This window comes from Canis lupus, chromosome 14, assembly GCF_011100685.1.
Source record: "Canis lupus familiaris isolate Mischka breed German Shepherd chromosome 14, alternate assembly UU_Cfam_GSD_1.0, whole genome shotgun sequence".
NCBI lineage: Eukaryota > Metazoa > Chordata > Mammalia > Carnivora > Canidae > Canis > Canis lupus.
In genome coordinates, this window is record NC_049235.1 from 21,023,343 (window position 1) to 21,039,011 (window position 15,669).

Genomic DNA, 15,669 nt, shown 5'->3' on the forward strand with positions numbered 1-15,669 from the left:
ACTGGCACTCCATGCTATAGTGTGTAGGTGGTAGACTAGTATCTGTTCTCTTTGCTTGGTAATGTTCTTAGGAGTATGGGTCATTTTCTTCTTGATAATCTGGTTTCCTTTTAACTTTCCTTATCTCCAGACCTTGAATCAATGCCCTATCCTCTATCCAGCCCCTGGCCTAGAAGTCAGTCCCCAGCCCATGTAGCCACTTTATCTACCACAACAGACCCTCATGGCAAACTGGCCCTCAGTTCAGCATCCATACCTCAGATGATCTGAGGGAGGCTCAGCAGCACTCATCAGTTCTTCTCTCCATCTTCTCATGACAACCAACCCCACCAGGCTGGGGTACCTCGTAGTGAATGAGACCAGATGTGTAATGGTCTCCTCCTAGCTTCCCAAACAGGAAATGTGATCCAAGGGTACCTGTGTTCATTTATCTTCCTAGTTTATCTTATGCTGCACCCTTCCCACTGCTTCTCTCCCAAAAGTGGAAATCCAGATATATCTAAAAAATTTCTCTCTTCTTCTCTCTGCATGCTCCTTTCCTTGCCACTTATCTGGAAATAAACTCCTGTGTTTAACTTCCCCCATAGGTTAGGGGGAGGAGTATATAGAGGGGATGATCTTTACAGTTTTGATATTCTAAATGGTAAGGAAAAGGAATTTGGAATGTTATTTCTTCTTCAATTAAACCTAACTCTCTTTTGAGAGGGGAGCTGAACCTCACCTTAGCTGTTTTATTGTATACTTTTGTATCAAATTCTAGTCTCTCTTCCAGCAAATGAATGCCATAAGTAGACTAGAGTGAAGATCATTATGTTCAGGAAGACAAATAGAAGAGCACATTAATACTTTTTGAATATAACTCCCATAGCACCCCAAAATGAAGAGGACATTTCTTTTCATTGCTCTTGATCAATAATAGATTCAAGAAATGCCAGGATTAAAGAACATTACAGGGTATAACAAACCTTTTTATTTCCTGAAGAATAACAATTGCTATGTTGACTAACTTAAGAAGTATATAAAGGTTTCACTGCTAGCATGGCAACATGGGGAGTTTTGTGGATTTGCTTCCCTTTAAAACTGGTGAGCATTGTTGAAAAAAAAAATACCCCCCAAACAAAAAACCTATTTAAAGTCTCTGGAAATGGGGATCCCTGGGTGGTGCAGCGGTTTGGCGCCTGCCTTTGGCCCAGGGCGCGATCCTGGAGACCCGGGATCGAATCCCACATCAGGCTCCCGGTGCATGGAGCCTGCTTCTCCCTCTGCCTATGTCTCTGCCCCTCTCTCTCTCTCTCTCTCTCTGTGACTATCATAAATAAATAAAAATTAAAAAAAAAAAGATTTAAAAAAAAAAAATAAAGTCTCTGGAAATGATCCCAAGGGCATACAATAAATGAAAAAACATCTATTAAAGAATACTTACTAAAACTTGATAAGAACAGGAAGAGTCTGTGATATTTGAACTCCCTCTTCTCTCCAGTTTAGCTTGAAGCAAAGTCTGCTTCAAAAAGATGCAGCGAAGAATATAGTGAAAGGGACCTTAAGGAAAGGAGGGAAACTGAGTGGGGAAAAGTTAGAGAGGAAAACAAACCATGAGAGACTCCTAACTCTGCGAAACAGAGGGTTGTGGAAGGGGAGGTGTATGAGGGAATGGGGTGACTAGGTGACAGGCACGAAGAAGGGCACTTGATGGGATGAGCCCTGGGTGTTACAATATGTGTTGGCAAATTGAATTTAAATTTAAAAAAGGAAAAATAAAAAAAGAACACAGAGCTGCCTCTCCCACCAGCTTCCAGTTGGAGGGCTACAGTATCTTCCTGGGAGAGGCAGAACATTAGCATTCCCATTATCTGCCATTAGCTACCGGTTAGCTACCTGTTATAGAGCCTACCTTCCAAGCAAGGACAACTGAGAGGTGGGCATACTCTTCTTCAGCCTAGCCTAAACTTGAAAGATAGGGACTTTACTTTGGCTTCAGCATTCTAAGAATTCTGGGGCCCTAATCACTCTCATCCAATTCATATGTAAAGCAGAGATTCCACTTAGGGACAGGCAAGTCAAATGACCAGAGGCTATAGCAGGATCCCAGTCTGCCAAGCATCCAGCTCTGAAAGCAGGGGTGTAATTTGAAGAGGTGTGCTGCTGTCCCCTCCCTCCATGCCAGAGCTTCGGCAGAGATTTTGTCCAGGGGAAAAAGCAGGCCATAAAACACAGAGCTTAAAATCTCTTCCCAAAGAAGCTGACTTCATTTGCAACAGAGTGTGGGGATGTTTAAGCCAAAGGACATTTTCAAAACAGCGAAGGTTATGGTGTAAAGCAATTAAGAGATAACTGGTAGATGCATTTGAGATATAAGCTAAACCATAGCTTGACTAGTTTACTAAGACAAAGCCAGGGAAACCAAGAGTTAAAAAGAGCCCTCCTGGGATCAGACAATCTCAAAAATTGATCTCGAAGCTATTTTTCTAAAGGAGTCTGAATTTAATTGGATCAAACCATGGAGAAATTTGTGCCCCAGGACATTGCCAAAAAAACCCAGAGCATTCTTAGCAACTAGTGGAACTTAACATTAGGGTATAGTCAAGGAAAGAGGTGATTAAAAGGACTGCAAAGGACCATCATTCCAGAATGACTTTGCACATGTCCAAGGCTACATCCTCCAAGAAGCAATATCAGAGGCATCACACTATGTGGGGAGGGGGGAGAACAAATTTTGCAAAAATAATCTAGTCACTAACAAAGAAGCAAATAGCAATAGCCCAACTCCTGGAAAAGTGGGAGGAGAATCAACCAGAACCCAGAATTTCTACAATGTATTATATAAAATAGCTAGTTTCCAACAAAAATATGAGGCATACAATGAAAATGGAAGTCTGATGGGAAAAAGCAGGCAAATAAACCTGCCTATGAAAGTGAGCAGATGTTGGATATATCAGAAGAAAACTTCAAAGTAGTAGTAGTTTATCTCTCTTTCTCTTCTTCCCTCTCTCTCTCCCCGCCCCCCTGTGTGTGTGTGTGTATATATATATATAGAGAGAGAGAGAGAGAGAGAGAAAGAGGTATGAATAAATAGATTTTTTCAAAGAACTAAAGGAAACCATGCTTTAAAAAATAAATGAAGATATGATTACAATATTTTATTAGAGAATATTAGCAAAGAGATGCAAGTTATAAAAAAAGAACCAAATGTATCCTGAATTTGAAAAGTATAAAATTGAAAAAAAATATTCATTGTTGAGCACAACAGTAAATTGAACTGGCAGAAGATGGATTGATAGAGAGTATCCGGTCTAAACTTCAGAGGGAAAAGAGAATGAAGAAAAATGAAGAGATCCTCAGAGAAATGCAGATACCCTTAGGTGAATCAGCATATATATGATGGAAGAACCAGATAAAGGTGAGAGAGAAAGGAGCAGAAGAAAATATGTAAAGAAATAATGGCTGAAAACATTAATCTACAATCACAAGAGTCTCAACAAATTCCAAGTAGGATAAATGCAAAGAGTTTCACAAGAGACACATCCTACTGTAAATATTGAAAGCAGCAAGAGAAAAATGGATTTTCACTTATAAGGGAGCCAAACAAGATTAGCAACTGACTTCTCATCAGAAACAATGGCAGGCAGAAGACAGTGGGATGACATTTAAAGTACTCAAAGGAAAAACTGGCAACAATAAATGTGAACCTAGCAAAACTGTCTTTTAAAAATGAAAGTGAAATGAAAACATTCCCAGATAAATGAGCACCGAGAGAAGCACCAAGAAAATTTGTTGCTAGCAGAACCACCTTAGAAAAAACACTAAAGGAAATTCTTCGTTAGGAGCAAGTGATTCCAAATTCACATCCACAGGAAAAAACAAAGAATGTAAGTAAAGACAATTAATTATGTAACTACAGAAGACAATATAAATGCATTCTGTTTCTTCTCTTAACTAGTTTAGAGAAGTTATATAAAACACTATGCATATCATTATATTGCTGGATCTATACAATATAGAAATGTATATTGCTGTTAGCATTACAAAAGAAGTGGGTAGGAATAAAGCTACATTTGGCAAATGATAATCTGAATGCACAGGAACAAATGAAGAGAGCCAAGTACAAAGGCTAAATAAGAAAGGCCAGAAGTATGTAATTGCTCTCCTTTCTTTTCTCAGCTTCTTTAAGATACATACAATTATATAAAGCAATAGTTATAACAATGCATTGTTGGCTTTGTAACATGTAGAGATGTATTATGCATGACAATAACAGCATGAAAAGGGGGGAAGCATAATAGAGCTATATAGGTGTAACATTTCTACACATCATTGGGATTAATATAAATCTGAAGCAGGAAATAAATCAAGAAATGGTGAAAATTATTTAACATTAAGGTGTTATAGTAGAAAATATTCACTTAATGTAAAGCCCCAAAATAATAATAAAAGAAAAAACAGACATGAGACATACAATAAACAAAAATAAAATGGCAAGTATAAAACTCACTATAGGATATTAGTGAGTGATGGGATAGGAATGACAGTGGGAACCTTGATGTAACTAGACCTGCCAGAAAGGGATCCACAGGGTCCTAGCTCTAGAAGATACAAACAGTGGTTAAGTGTGCGTGATAGGGGAATATGGTAGCAGTGTAGGTAAGCAAATTCTAACCAAAAGAGTTAATGCATTGGCCTACAAAGGGATGTCCTAAAGTGTAATATAGTACCAGGCTGCTAATGTAGTTTGTAGTAGAGAAAGGTATTTAGAAAGTTTAAAAAAATAATAATAAGAAGAAAATACTAAGGTGGCAGAAAAAATGTGGCATGTAAAAGGTAACATAGTATCCAGAACTTCTGATGATAGGCAATACATTTCTTAAAGAATGACAGTATAAAGTCATCCCAAATAGAAATAGATCTTGAGGGACAACTGAAATCTATTGGTAGTGACTCTCTGGACTGTTGTATGGAGAAGGATTCTGAGACTGTATCCTACCTCATCTCAATTAAAACTCTTAAATGAAAAGGAGCGGGATGCCTGGGTGGCTCAGCAGTTAAGCGTCTTTCTTTGGCTCAGGGCGTGATCCTGGAGTCCCAGGATCGAGTCCCACATCGGACTCCCTGCGAGGAGCCTGCTTCTCTCTTTGCCTATGTCTCTGCCTCTCTCTCTGTGTGTCTCTCATGAATAAATAAATAAAATCTTTAAAAAAAAAGAAAAGCTATTGCTGCATTTGAGCAATAGCAAGGAAGTAAAGAACAGGAAATTTCAAAGAGGAACTGCAAAAGTAGAGGGAGTGATGGCTACTAAGTAGAAAGAGAAGTATGCTCAGCTCTTGTGGCATAAAGCATGCAAAAAAAAAAAAAGTTGTAAACAAATAACTAGCCAAGGACATGAAAATGGTGGCAGGAGAGCTCCATGCAATCTCCATATGGGTTAGGCAGGCAAAGGGATCAAATTTGGGATATTCAGTTGAAGGCAATGGAAACTCAACCATATGACCTAGGCTTCACTGGGGCATGTGATAGTGGGACTTATGGTACGAAGGAAATGCCTATATTTATTTTCTACTGATTTCCAGGAAGAGCAAGATTCCCTCAAAACCCTTGACTTTTGTGCCTTTCTTTTCTTCTCCTAATAGAAGTAGAGTTGTATGAAGGTTGGTGGATGATAATTTTTGGCTAGAATTTCTTGATAGGATATAACTAATTCATCAGTGCTCCTAGGCATGGGAAATTTGGTCTTTTTATACTACTGTCATCCCCAGACCAGGTAGAGGTAGCGACATCAGGAAGAATTTTTGCTCTGCTTCATGTAAGCTGGTCCAGGGTCTCAAATCTGGGGGAAAGGTGCAGTAAGTCCAGTTTTGTCTTCACAGTAAGTTAAAATTGCCAACCTATCCCTATTGGTAGTAATGATGATACTTTGGTTTTTGTTTTATTCCTGATGTAATTTCTCAATTAGTTCAGAACTTGGACAGAAAAGAACGGTGCTGTTATTTTGACCCTGCAAAACCCTGCCCTCTGGGTGCATAGCCTGGAAATCTAACCCAAGCCTCCCATGTGGTAAGAGAGAATTGCATCAACTGAACGCTCTTTCTGACCACATCTGTTGTTTTCCTTCAATATGAAGCTCCGTTAGTGTAACACTGCTGGCCTCTTGCCACCTCTTTACTCACTCTCCTGGACCCCTAGCCCCCACCCCTAGAGAAGATATGGTGACTTATCTGGTTGTTAGATTTAGAAATATAACCTAGGCAGTCTCAGTCTTTTGTTGGGGGAATGAGGATACCTATAACATACAAGTTACATTCTATTCCTGTGTACCATTCATCCTACTTAACACTCACTTGGGAGGCCTTTCAAGTCTGTGAATGAGTATATAAATCCACCTAACTCAGGAAATTAATTAGCAGATCTATTTGGCCTGCTCAGGAAACTACATTCTCACCCAGTCTTTATCCATAATGAAAGTGTTATTTTGGTCCCACTCCACTTCTGTCTTTGTCTTATTTCTCATTTGGGTACTGTTTATTTGGTCCTCTAAAAATCCCAACGAGTATTAGGAAAATCATGGCAAGAAAATCAGTTCTGGAGAGATGAAAGTATTGAATATAACATTAAAGACCCTAGCTAATTAGACAAAAAAGAAAGTAACCAATGTTCAGGGGGAGGTTTACATTCTAGCAACAAGGAAAGAGCTCATTTATAGAAGTGGATCCCAAGGTTGGAGGGGAAGCAGTAATAAAGTCAACTTAATGTTGAGCTCTGAACTTCCTTTATTTCTCTGTGAATGTGCATAATGCTGGACCTGTGTGTGGCAGGACCAACTGTGCAAATTAGGAAGTGGCTTGTGAGGGCCAGGATCCAGGAAAGTTGTTACACTTGGTGACCTGTTTAAAAAGAAACAACCAAACAAAACCCTGGTTACTATATTATAGAGCCCTAATGTGGAATAAGATTTCCTATAAAATTATCACTTAAGGATTCTAATTTTGATAACAGTTCAGATAATTTTTAAAAAGATTTTATTTATTTGAGAGAGAGCAAGAGTGCACAAACAGGGGGGAAGGGCAAAGGGAGAGGGAAAAGCAGACTCCCCACTGAGCAGGGAGCTGGACTGAGGACTTGATCCTAGGACCCTGGGATCATGACCTGAGCCAAAACCAAGCCACCCGGGTGCCCCATCAATTCAGATAATTTTGTTGCAGAAAAACATATTGGACTGAGAAGCTTCCCTTTTCATAAAATCAGGAAGTTTTTGGACTACTGGGGAGAAAAGTTGGTCTCACTGAACAGCCTAGAAGTTGTAGTGTGGTATTTGTACCTTGTGGTCAATAAAGCAAGTGGCCATTGTCTCTGTAAGTGTGGTATATTGAAGGCTCAGGCTGTTGCCAATGTTTTTTTGATCCTGGGAAGCAGGACTTAGCTGATGGCTCAAAGAAACTGGGAATAACATAAGTTCCTCTACCTGATTATTCTCTAGTGTCATTTAGTGAATAGAAACGCATTCATGTTGCTGATTAAGCAGTTGGGGTCAGGTATATGGACATGCCATGAAATAGCACACCAGATAATATTAGGTCCAAGTCTAGAAGCAAAATACAAAATATGTAATAATATGATGAAATGTGTCTGAGTTTGCAGTTTATTAACTGTACACAGAGGATGAGATGTGCTGTGTGCATCACTAATCTCTTCATTCCCTTGGTGTTCCATACATTCTTTGGCTGAGGACACTGACATTCATATGTGTGTCCCTTTCTTTGGGTCCCTTTTAAAATTCCCTTCCCTTCCTATTTTTTATACTACAGCTTCAACTTACAAAACAATTATCCTTCTTTTGAACAACCATTCTTGATATGTTTAGACATCACAAAATTCCTGTATCTTTCCAACCTTCTTCTTAAGATATTATGAAGATAAAATGAGAAAATGATTGGAAAATGCCTTTCCTTAAACAATTATTTCAATGATAGAGATTGATTTCGCCACTGGAGGACTGAGGAAATCTTATGTCATACCAATTTTCCCCTCATGAGATGGATCAGGATACTATTCTTGCCAAAATTGAGTTTTCTTAGCAACAATGTGTTTTTTGAGATGCCAGTTTTCCCAAGAGGACAGAGAGATATACTACACTTCTTGAAGTACCTGGATGGAGAGTTTGAACAGGAGAGTTGTCTCTTTCTCTCTTTAGTTCACGCACAGTGGAAGCCTTTGCGGGGTCATCTAGCAGAACTAAATAATGTCCCAGTCGTCCTCACGTTCTCCAGACAAACAGTGATTTTGGCTGCGCAAGCGATTCTTGGGTGGGCTGGTGGTGATGCACCTTCCAATAACCATTACTAAAAGTGTCAGCCTAGGTAAATTCATGTTCATCTGGGTCCATTTTATCTTATTTTGTCTTAATTTAACCCAGATCGTGAAGTCCAAATGTTACATCGAGCATTAGTTCAGTGAGGTATGGTGAAATTTGAAGAGGAGGAAAAAAATGTTCCTTGCCACCCTCGGAGACAACATACTGAGGAAATAGGACTTTCCCCCTCCCTCTCTATTTTGGTAATCCTTGGCTTGGCATATTTGGGTAAGAAAATGAAAGGTTTGCCTACATAGTTGAAATCTCTCGTCACATTATATCATCTGAAGCCCATTTGTACGTTGGGATCATTTTATTTGGTTTCGGTTAGACATAAAAGTGTTGTGGTCTCCTTTTTTTTTCTTTTCAAGGCCTCTGGCTTTTGGAAAATTGAGTGATTTCATCCTTGTCCGGGTTTCCTAGTAAATCTTGTATTTTTACTCAGATTACTTGATCAATTAGTTATGTCAGCTGCCCGAGATGTGCCTTTTTATTAATAGCACCTTTTATCAACTCATTGGAATTAGACATTGCAACCATGGTCTGAGACTGGTAACATCTTGCAATAATTTATAAATATTACTTTAAAAAATAGCACCACAATTGCTCATTTGTGAACTTTTTTGGATATGTCCCTGTGTGAGAAATTGCATTTGTATTATTATTAGTTCTGACAAACTGGATTAGGTCTTGGCTATTGTTAAGTGGTTCTATCTGCCCTCAAATCTACTGAGAGACACAGCATTTTTAATGAATTTAATTAAAACTGCATGTGGTTTATAGACTTGCCTCCAGCCAATATGCCATTCTTCTTGACTGAACAGAGTTTCTGCTAATGTATAATGATGTTTTATATGAGAGATGTTTGACACTCCCTCATAGTAGCCTCCAGGTAGTTTCCATTGAATGACATGGTGATGAAATATTAAAATTTTAAAAAACCCTTTCTACTTAAGTGAGTCATGTTTACACTAACTAATATATGCATAAATGTGTTAAATATGTTTGTTGAAGCTGGGAAAGACAGGGATTGTATTTCAACACCAGCAGTATGTTGGCAGTGAAAGATTTTAAGAAATTTCAATCTGGCAACACTTTGGAAGATCTGCTATATGTATTATTCTTTGAAGTATAAAAAAAGGTCATTATGAAATTTCCTCTTAACATTTACATTCATTAGGCCAGGTAGTTTTAATGATTCTTCCCTAACAAACAAGAATTATAATAAGTATGGCTCTCAGCATTAATTTTTAACATAGCCTTGGAAGGTATCAGTGATAGAACTTAATGTCTTTTTTAAAAATAAAAACATCTGCATTTTCTTAATATTTTTAAGGAATGAATTATTTAATATACTTTATAGAGGGTGTTAGTGAAGTCCTCTGACTGAATAGACTCATATTCTGGTTCTGGGAATTGATCTTTGATAGTAATGATAAAAGAACAACAAGGAAGTATAACTCATTTTGCCCTATTTTGCCCATGTTTAGTCTTTGAAAATGGTAAAACACTACCAAGGAATGCAATCTTTTATATTGTCTGTATTAAGTACATAATAAAATGTCTAACGATTTTGTAGAACCGGGCAGGGCCAAGGTCAGGAGACTGTATGATTGCAGAGACGAAGTAGCTCAGTGATCATGGGACTGGGATTTCTTGAGAAGTCAGTGAAACAGACATCTAGCATGACAATGAAGAGAGGTCAAGGATATAACAGAGGCAAAGGCAGCTTACAAGCTGCATACACAGCAGCGTTCTCTATAACTTCTCTCAGCCTTAATTTCTTCACGTGAAGAAACCTCACAGGATTGTAGTGCAGACTATACGTAGTACACTCAAAAAATAAAATTCCCTGTAAAATGCTTAACACAATGCCTGTTATCAGTATTCAGAAATTTTAGCTTAAAAATTACCATTTGCACATATCTGAACTAGATGTCCAAATGTTTCCATAAAATATTCCATGTATTTATTTGAAATCACCAAATATCTTCTCACTTCCAGAAACCCTTTCTTTTTGCAGATTTGAATGGCGTGTTACTTTAGAATTTTTATTATGAGATATGTACCTGTTCTTCACTTCGTAGAACATTGTTTTAGGTAGCAGTATCTCTCTCAAAAATGTCATTGAGTAACAGGACATTTACAGAATTGTATTCCTTGCACTGCATTTTTCATCCCCTACTTTGGGAAGATAATAATTTCTCTGAAGAAAAGCTAAGCTATCAAAGGTCACATTATGAATTCTACTTTTAAGATTTGGTTGACATTAGTTAATAAAAGCTACCCTTGGTGGAGCTCCTGTTACTTGCCCAGTGGAACATGGAATCCACATATTTACTAATAGTCCTCACTCCTATGCCAGACAGATCACACTACTCCATACTTTATAAAGAAACTAAGATTCAGAGAGCTTAACTTGCTAACAAATAGCCAAGCTGGGATTCATACTCTGTGCTTCCTGATTTTAAACTTCTTCCCATGATACCACTTTGCCTCAAACCAGACAGCCTCTTTCTTTCAGAAGAAAATACATTTTTTCCAAAACATTTTCAGGGTTATCATATTTTGATATTAGAGAATTGACCAATGGTGCTGCTTGACTGCACAAACAGGAGACAAAGTGGAAAAAACATTTCAGGAAATTCCAGATAATCGAGACACGATAGGTGGAAAGATACCTCATTTTGTTGAAGAACGTATGGAAGAGAGCAGCAATCATCACAAGGAACATGTTGGAAACATGCCCTTAATGAAGGATGGCATTCTGTTTCCATGATGACTAGGCATGGAAGAGAGTCAATGTCCCGTTTCTATGCACTTGATCTGTATGCGCTTAATGTATACAACAGGACAACTTTCAACAAAAAATAATTCAACAGGACAGCTCTCATCATGTCACCCCCTGCTGAAAAATTTACAATGACTTCTGGCTAAGTGCAAAATGCCATGTGAGCATAGGAGGCCCTCCTGTGTATGACACTAACCTACTTAGCCAGTCTCATGTCATCTCCCACTGTCTGCAATTCAGTCTCTCTGCTCTGGTCCTGTGGTTCCTAACCCTGGCTGCATGTTAGAAACACATGGGAGCTTTAAAAATATACAGATGTCTGGGTTTCACCTCCAGAAATTCTGGTTTAATGGGTCTGGGGTAGGGTCTTAAAATCTGTCCAAACAGTGAGAATGCACAGCTTGGATTAAGGATCACTTCTCTCATCAAAGGGCATTTGGAAAACCACTTCTGTCTCCTGACAGCACTTTTTACTGTGTCTTCTTTTCTCCTGAAATACCTTTTCTAGCTCCACCCCTTCCACCTCCTCTGGCTAACTACACCTTTTAAAATTCTTCCCATCCTGTAAAGGCTCTTCTCTAAAGAAGCGTTTCTTACTTCACCCTCCCTCTGCAATGGAATGCCATATCTCTTTCATTTAAATGTCTACAAAATGTCTTTAAGCCCCTATTCGAGCATTGATCTCCTTTCGTAACCCAGCACCCTTCCTTATGAGCAGGGCTAGATTTCACCAATCTATTTATGCACTAAAGACTACAAACAAACAAACAAACAAACAAAAAGGACATAAATTTTAAATGTTGCAAACAATCTTTACAGAGATCCTTGGGGAAAAGAGTTAATATCATCCTCCATTTCTGAGGATGTTTGAATTGAGTCCAAGACTAGACTCAAGGTCTATCCCAGGACAGTGGGAGCTCCTGTTTTAGGGTCTGTAAGCCCCCTATTACTTTTTTAGGATGGTGCATGAGTCTGGGTGCATTGTTCTCAGCAAGGATCCCATAGTTTTAATTAGAATGTCAAAGATTCTGTGATCCATTGACTTACAGATTTATTTATTTATTTATTTTTGACTTATAGATTTATAGAATAAATCTCCTTAACTCAGATTCAGTGATGACAGTGGCCTTCTTTGCTGGTCACTAATGTTTCATTTCTCTTTCTGCCAGGCTAGCATAGCTTTAGAACATCCTACCTCCATTTAGGTTGAATGGCTTCATGAAAATATCAGTCTAGGGACACCTGTGGGGCTTAGTGGTTGAGTATCTGCCTTTGGCTCAGGTCATGATCCTGGAGTCCCAGGATTGAGTCCCACATTGGGCACCCTGCAGGGAGCCTGCTTCTCCCTCCACCTATGTCTCTGCCTCTCTCTCTTTCTCTCTCTCTCTCTCATGAATAAATAAATAAAATCCTTAAAAAATATATCAGTGTAAAAACTAATCATGAATAGTATCTATCATCATTCAGGTGATTAAACATTTTTAAAATGTAAAATACAATTAGATTAAAAGTGTTTTTTTGTTTGTTTGTTTGTTTGTTTACTGGCTCAGAAAAGGTCAGAATTCCTACCTTGACTAGATGATAAAAGCACAGTGGCCCTGCCATTGTCCAGTACCTCAGAAAAGTGCTCACATACTTGTATGATTGAGTGTGTGTATATTGGTGTGGGTGGGTGTTTATCAAAATGTAATTTTTCTTAGAGAAAAATTGCCAAAGATCTGGTTGTCTGCAAAAGGAATAAAAAACTCAGAGCACCTCTGAGTTTTGTGTGTTTCATTATTTGCTGCTGAAATATTTAGGCCTAAAACAACAACAATCAAAACATGACTTAGTAGCTGCTAGAGGTAATTTTTCTATTCTTAGGCACAAAATAGCCAGAAAAGCATCTGTCTTCTCAATTGGACTGATTTGTAATTCTAGAATGTAAGAGGAAAAAAAGGGAAGGACCTCCACTTAAATCTGTAATTTTGGTAATTCTGAAGTAATGTGACGTAAGGAATTTTGATCGGTGCTTAGTTCAGCATGGGAGATCTCCTTTCAAGGAATGAGAAATGCTTGGGAGAAGTAGTTGGAAGGAGCTACAATTGGGGTTTGACCTGAGTAAATTGAAACAGAACACAGGAGACAGTAACTAGTGAACCTAGTAAAAATTAATAAGCTAAAGTTATGGGTTAGCAATACCTATATTCATACATGTACACATACTTCAAAATAATTGGCAGCATGAATATCAGACTTAATCAAATGAAATACTGATGTGCTTCCCTATGAAAAAACACAGCATTAAAATTCAAAATTCCCAAAATACAAAAATTTTCACAAGGGCTCTTTGCTTCGTAAAAGAATCTACTACAGTGTTCCATTCAAAATATCTCTTACAGGGATCCCTGGGTGGCGCAGCAGTTTGGCGCCTGCCTTTGGCCCAGGGCGCGATCCTGGAGATCCAGGATCGAATCCCACGTCAGGCTCCCGGTGCATGGAGCCTGCTTCTCCCTCTGCCTGTGTCTCTGCCTCTCTCTCTCTCTCACTGTGTGCCTATCATGAATAAATAAAAATTAAAAAATATATATATCTCTTACAATATGTTAAAATTGCCATTTGGTTAATTCAGGTAGTTCTCCTTTTAACATGCTTCAGAATCACCTAAACACAGGTTGCTCAGCCCCTATCCCCTTTAGAATTTCTGATGCAGAAGATTTGAAGCGCGTCCTCTAAATTTGCATGTCTAGCAAGGGAAGTTAATACCACTAGTCACCACAGTTTGAGAACTGCTTGTTCACTAAAATTCTACCTGAACATAGCTTTAAGAAACAAATCTATGATGCAATAGATAGTACACCTACCAAGGTTTGTAGTGGGTGTTTTGGACTGAATTGTGTCACCCCAAAATTCATATGTTTAAGTGCTGGCCAGCCCCCATACCTCAGAAGGTGATTATATTTCGAGATGGTGTTTTTAAAGAGGTCATTAAATTAAGTCATTAGGGTGACCCTAATTCAATATGACTGATAAAAGAAGAAGAAATTTGGGCGAACACAGAAGGGGGGCCAGTTAAAGACACAGAGAGAAGGCAGCCATCTACAAGTCAAGGAGAGAGACTTCAGAAGAAACCAACTCTCTGACACCTTGATCTTGGATTTCTAGCCTCCAGGACTGTGAGTAAATACATTTCTGTTGTTTAAAACAGCCAATTTGTGGTATTCTGATATGGCAGCCCTAGCAAACTGACACAGATTGTGGTCTTCAAAAGGAAATAGCTATTTAGAAAGCTTATTTTACTGCTTTTGCATTTGGGCTAAGTAGAAATCAAAATGAGTAGTAAGTAAGAGAAGCAAATAGAGAGAAATGCAGACTTGAAAGTTCTTAAATTTGTTATTTTCTTTTCTTAGTTTCTTAATAACTCTTTATATATTTTGGCATGGTGGGCTTTGAAAAGGGAGGGTTAAAAAATAACTTCTTGGTTTTGGATACTAAATGCTAGCATGTGTTGGAACTCTCTCATAACAGGCTTGTTTCCAAAGTAACATACCTTTATTCATTCTGAAGGCTGTGATACTGAGAATTCAGAGGAAAAATTCAACTATTATATGTAGATAATTTGAGAAATATAAATAAGGGAGTGATTTGATTAGCACTTGCGGTATGGACTTGTGACTCAAGAAAGTCTTATTCATACATTTCTTGATCCTTTTTCCTGGGTTTTTATAATCAGAGAAGGGAAGGATAGGGGAGGATGTAATGTTTGTTTAGCAGAAATATCAATAATACTTTATGAAAGGGCCTTTTGGATTTCATGCAGTTTGGTTAGTAAATGTCTAGTCCTTTTGTTTAAGAATCTACAAATGACAAGCATGAAATATCACTGCCAGTAACTCCCTTAAAATTTAATGTAACAAGAAATGCTGTGTGGGCTTTAGACTCATAAATTGCTTAGCCGAGAACATGAACCTTCCTCCCGTTGCTATCCAGGGTCCATCATGTTGCTGGCACTCCATGAATGTCAACTACCAAGCAGGCGGATTTAGGTACAAAGACTGCTGACAGTGCATAACCTAGAGATCTAGGAAATACCGAAGAATAGCACAGCCAGACTCAAAGGATTTGTTTCTTTGAGCTGCCAAAGCTAGTAATGTCAATGAAAAATATAGTTAATATAGACAGATGTCAAACAAAGCCAAATGGCAAGAACAGGAAACAAAAATATTAAATGAAACAGTGGTGTGCTGACTGGGTTGGGACTTGGAGAATTGGGTTTGGAATCCCAAAGCAGGCTACCCGTGATGGGTTGAAATAAGAATTTTGAAGTGGAATTAAAATTTATGTGGTCTCTCAGTGGATGACCATTTCCCAAACAATATAGAATATCTGATGACGCCTTGGGTTTTGTCCTCTGCAGTTGCATATGAAGAAATTTGCTGTTTCATATAGTAGTCTTAATACTACTATCCTACGATATTGTTCATTACCTGTCTGCCCCTCAGCCATCCAGATCCAGCATCCCTGGAGAAATTATTAGCAGTGTAAGTATAGGGTGTACAAG

General features: G+C 38.3%; 1 protein-coding gene and 1 long non-coding RNA gene across 14 annotated transcripts in view; one reads left to right on the forward strand and one right to left on the reverse strand.

The window, feature by feature from the left end:
• Window positions 1-1,969, reverse strand: part of LOC111098764 — an 81,024-nt gene extending 79,055 nt beyond the window's left edge. For all 6 annotated transcript variants that reach the window (XR_005369401.1, XR_005369398.1, XR_005369397.1 and 3 more), the window contains exons 1-2: window positions 1,892-1,969; window positions 1,424-1,539 (exon numbers count right to left, since the gene is read on the reverse strand). This is a non-coding gene — a long non-coding RNA (uncharacterized LOC111098764). The remainder of the gene's footprint in view (window positions 1-1,423; window positions 1,540-1,891) is intronic.
• DYNC1I1 (dynein cytoplasmic 1 intermediate chain 1) overlaps window positions 1-15,669 on the forward strand; it is a 311,119-nt gene that overhangs the window by 96,045 nt on the left and 199,405 nt on the right. The window lies entirely within an intron of this gene.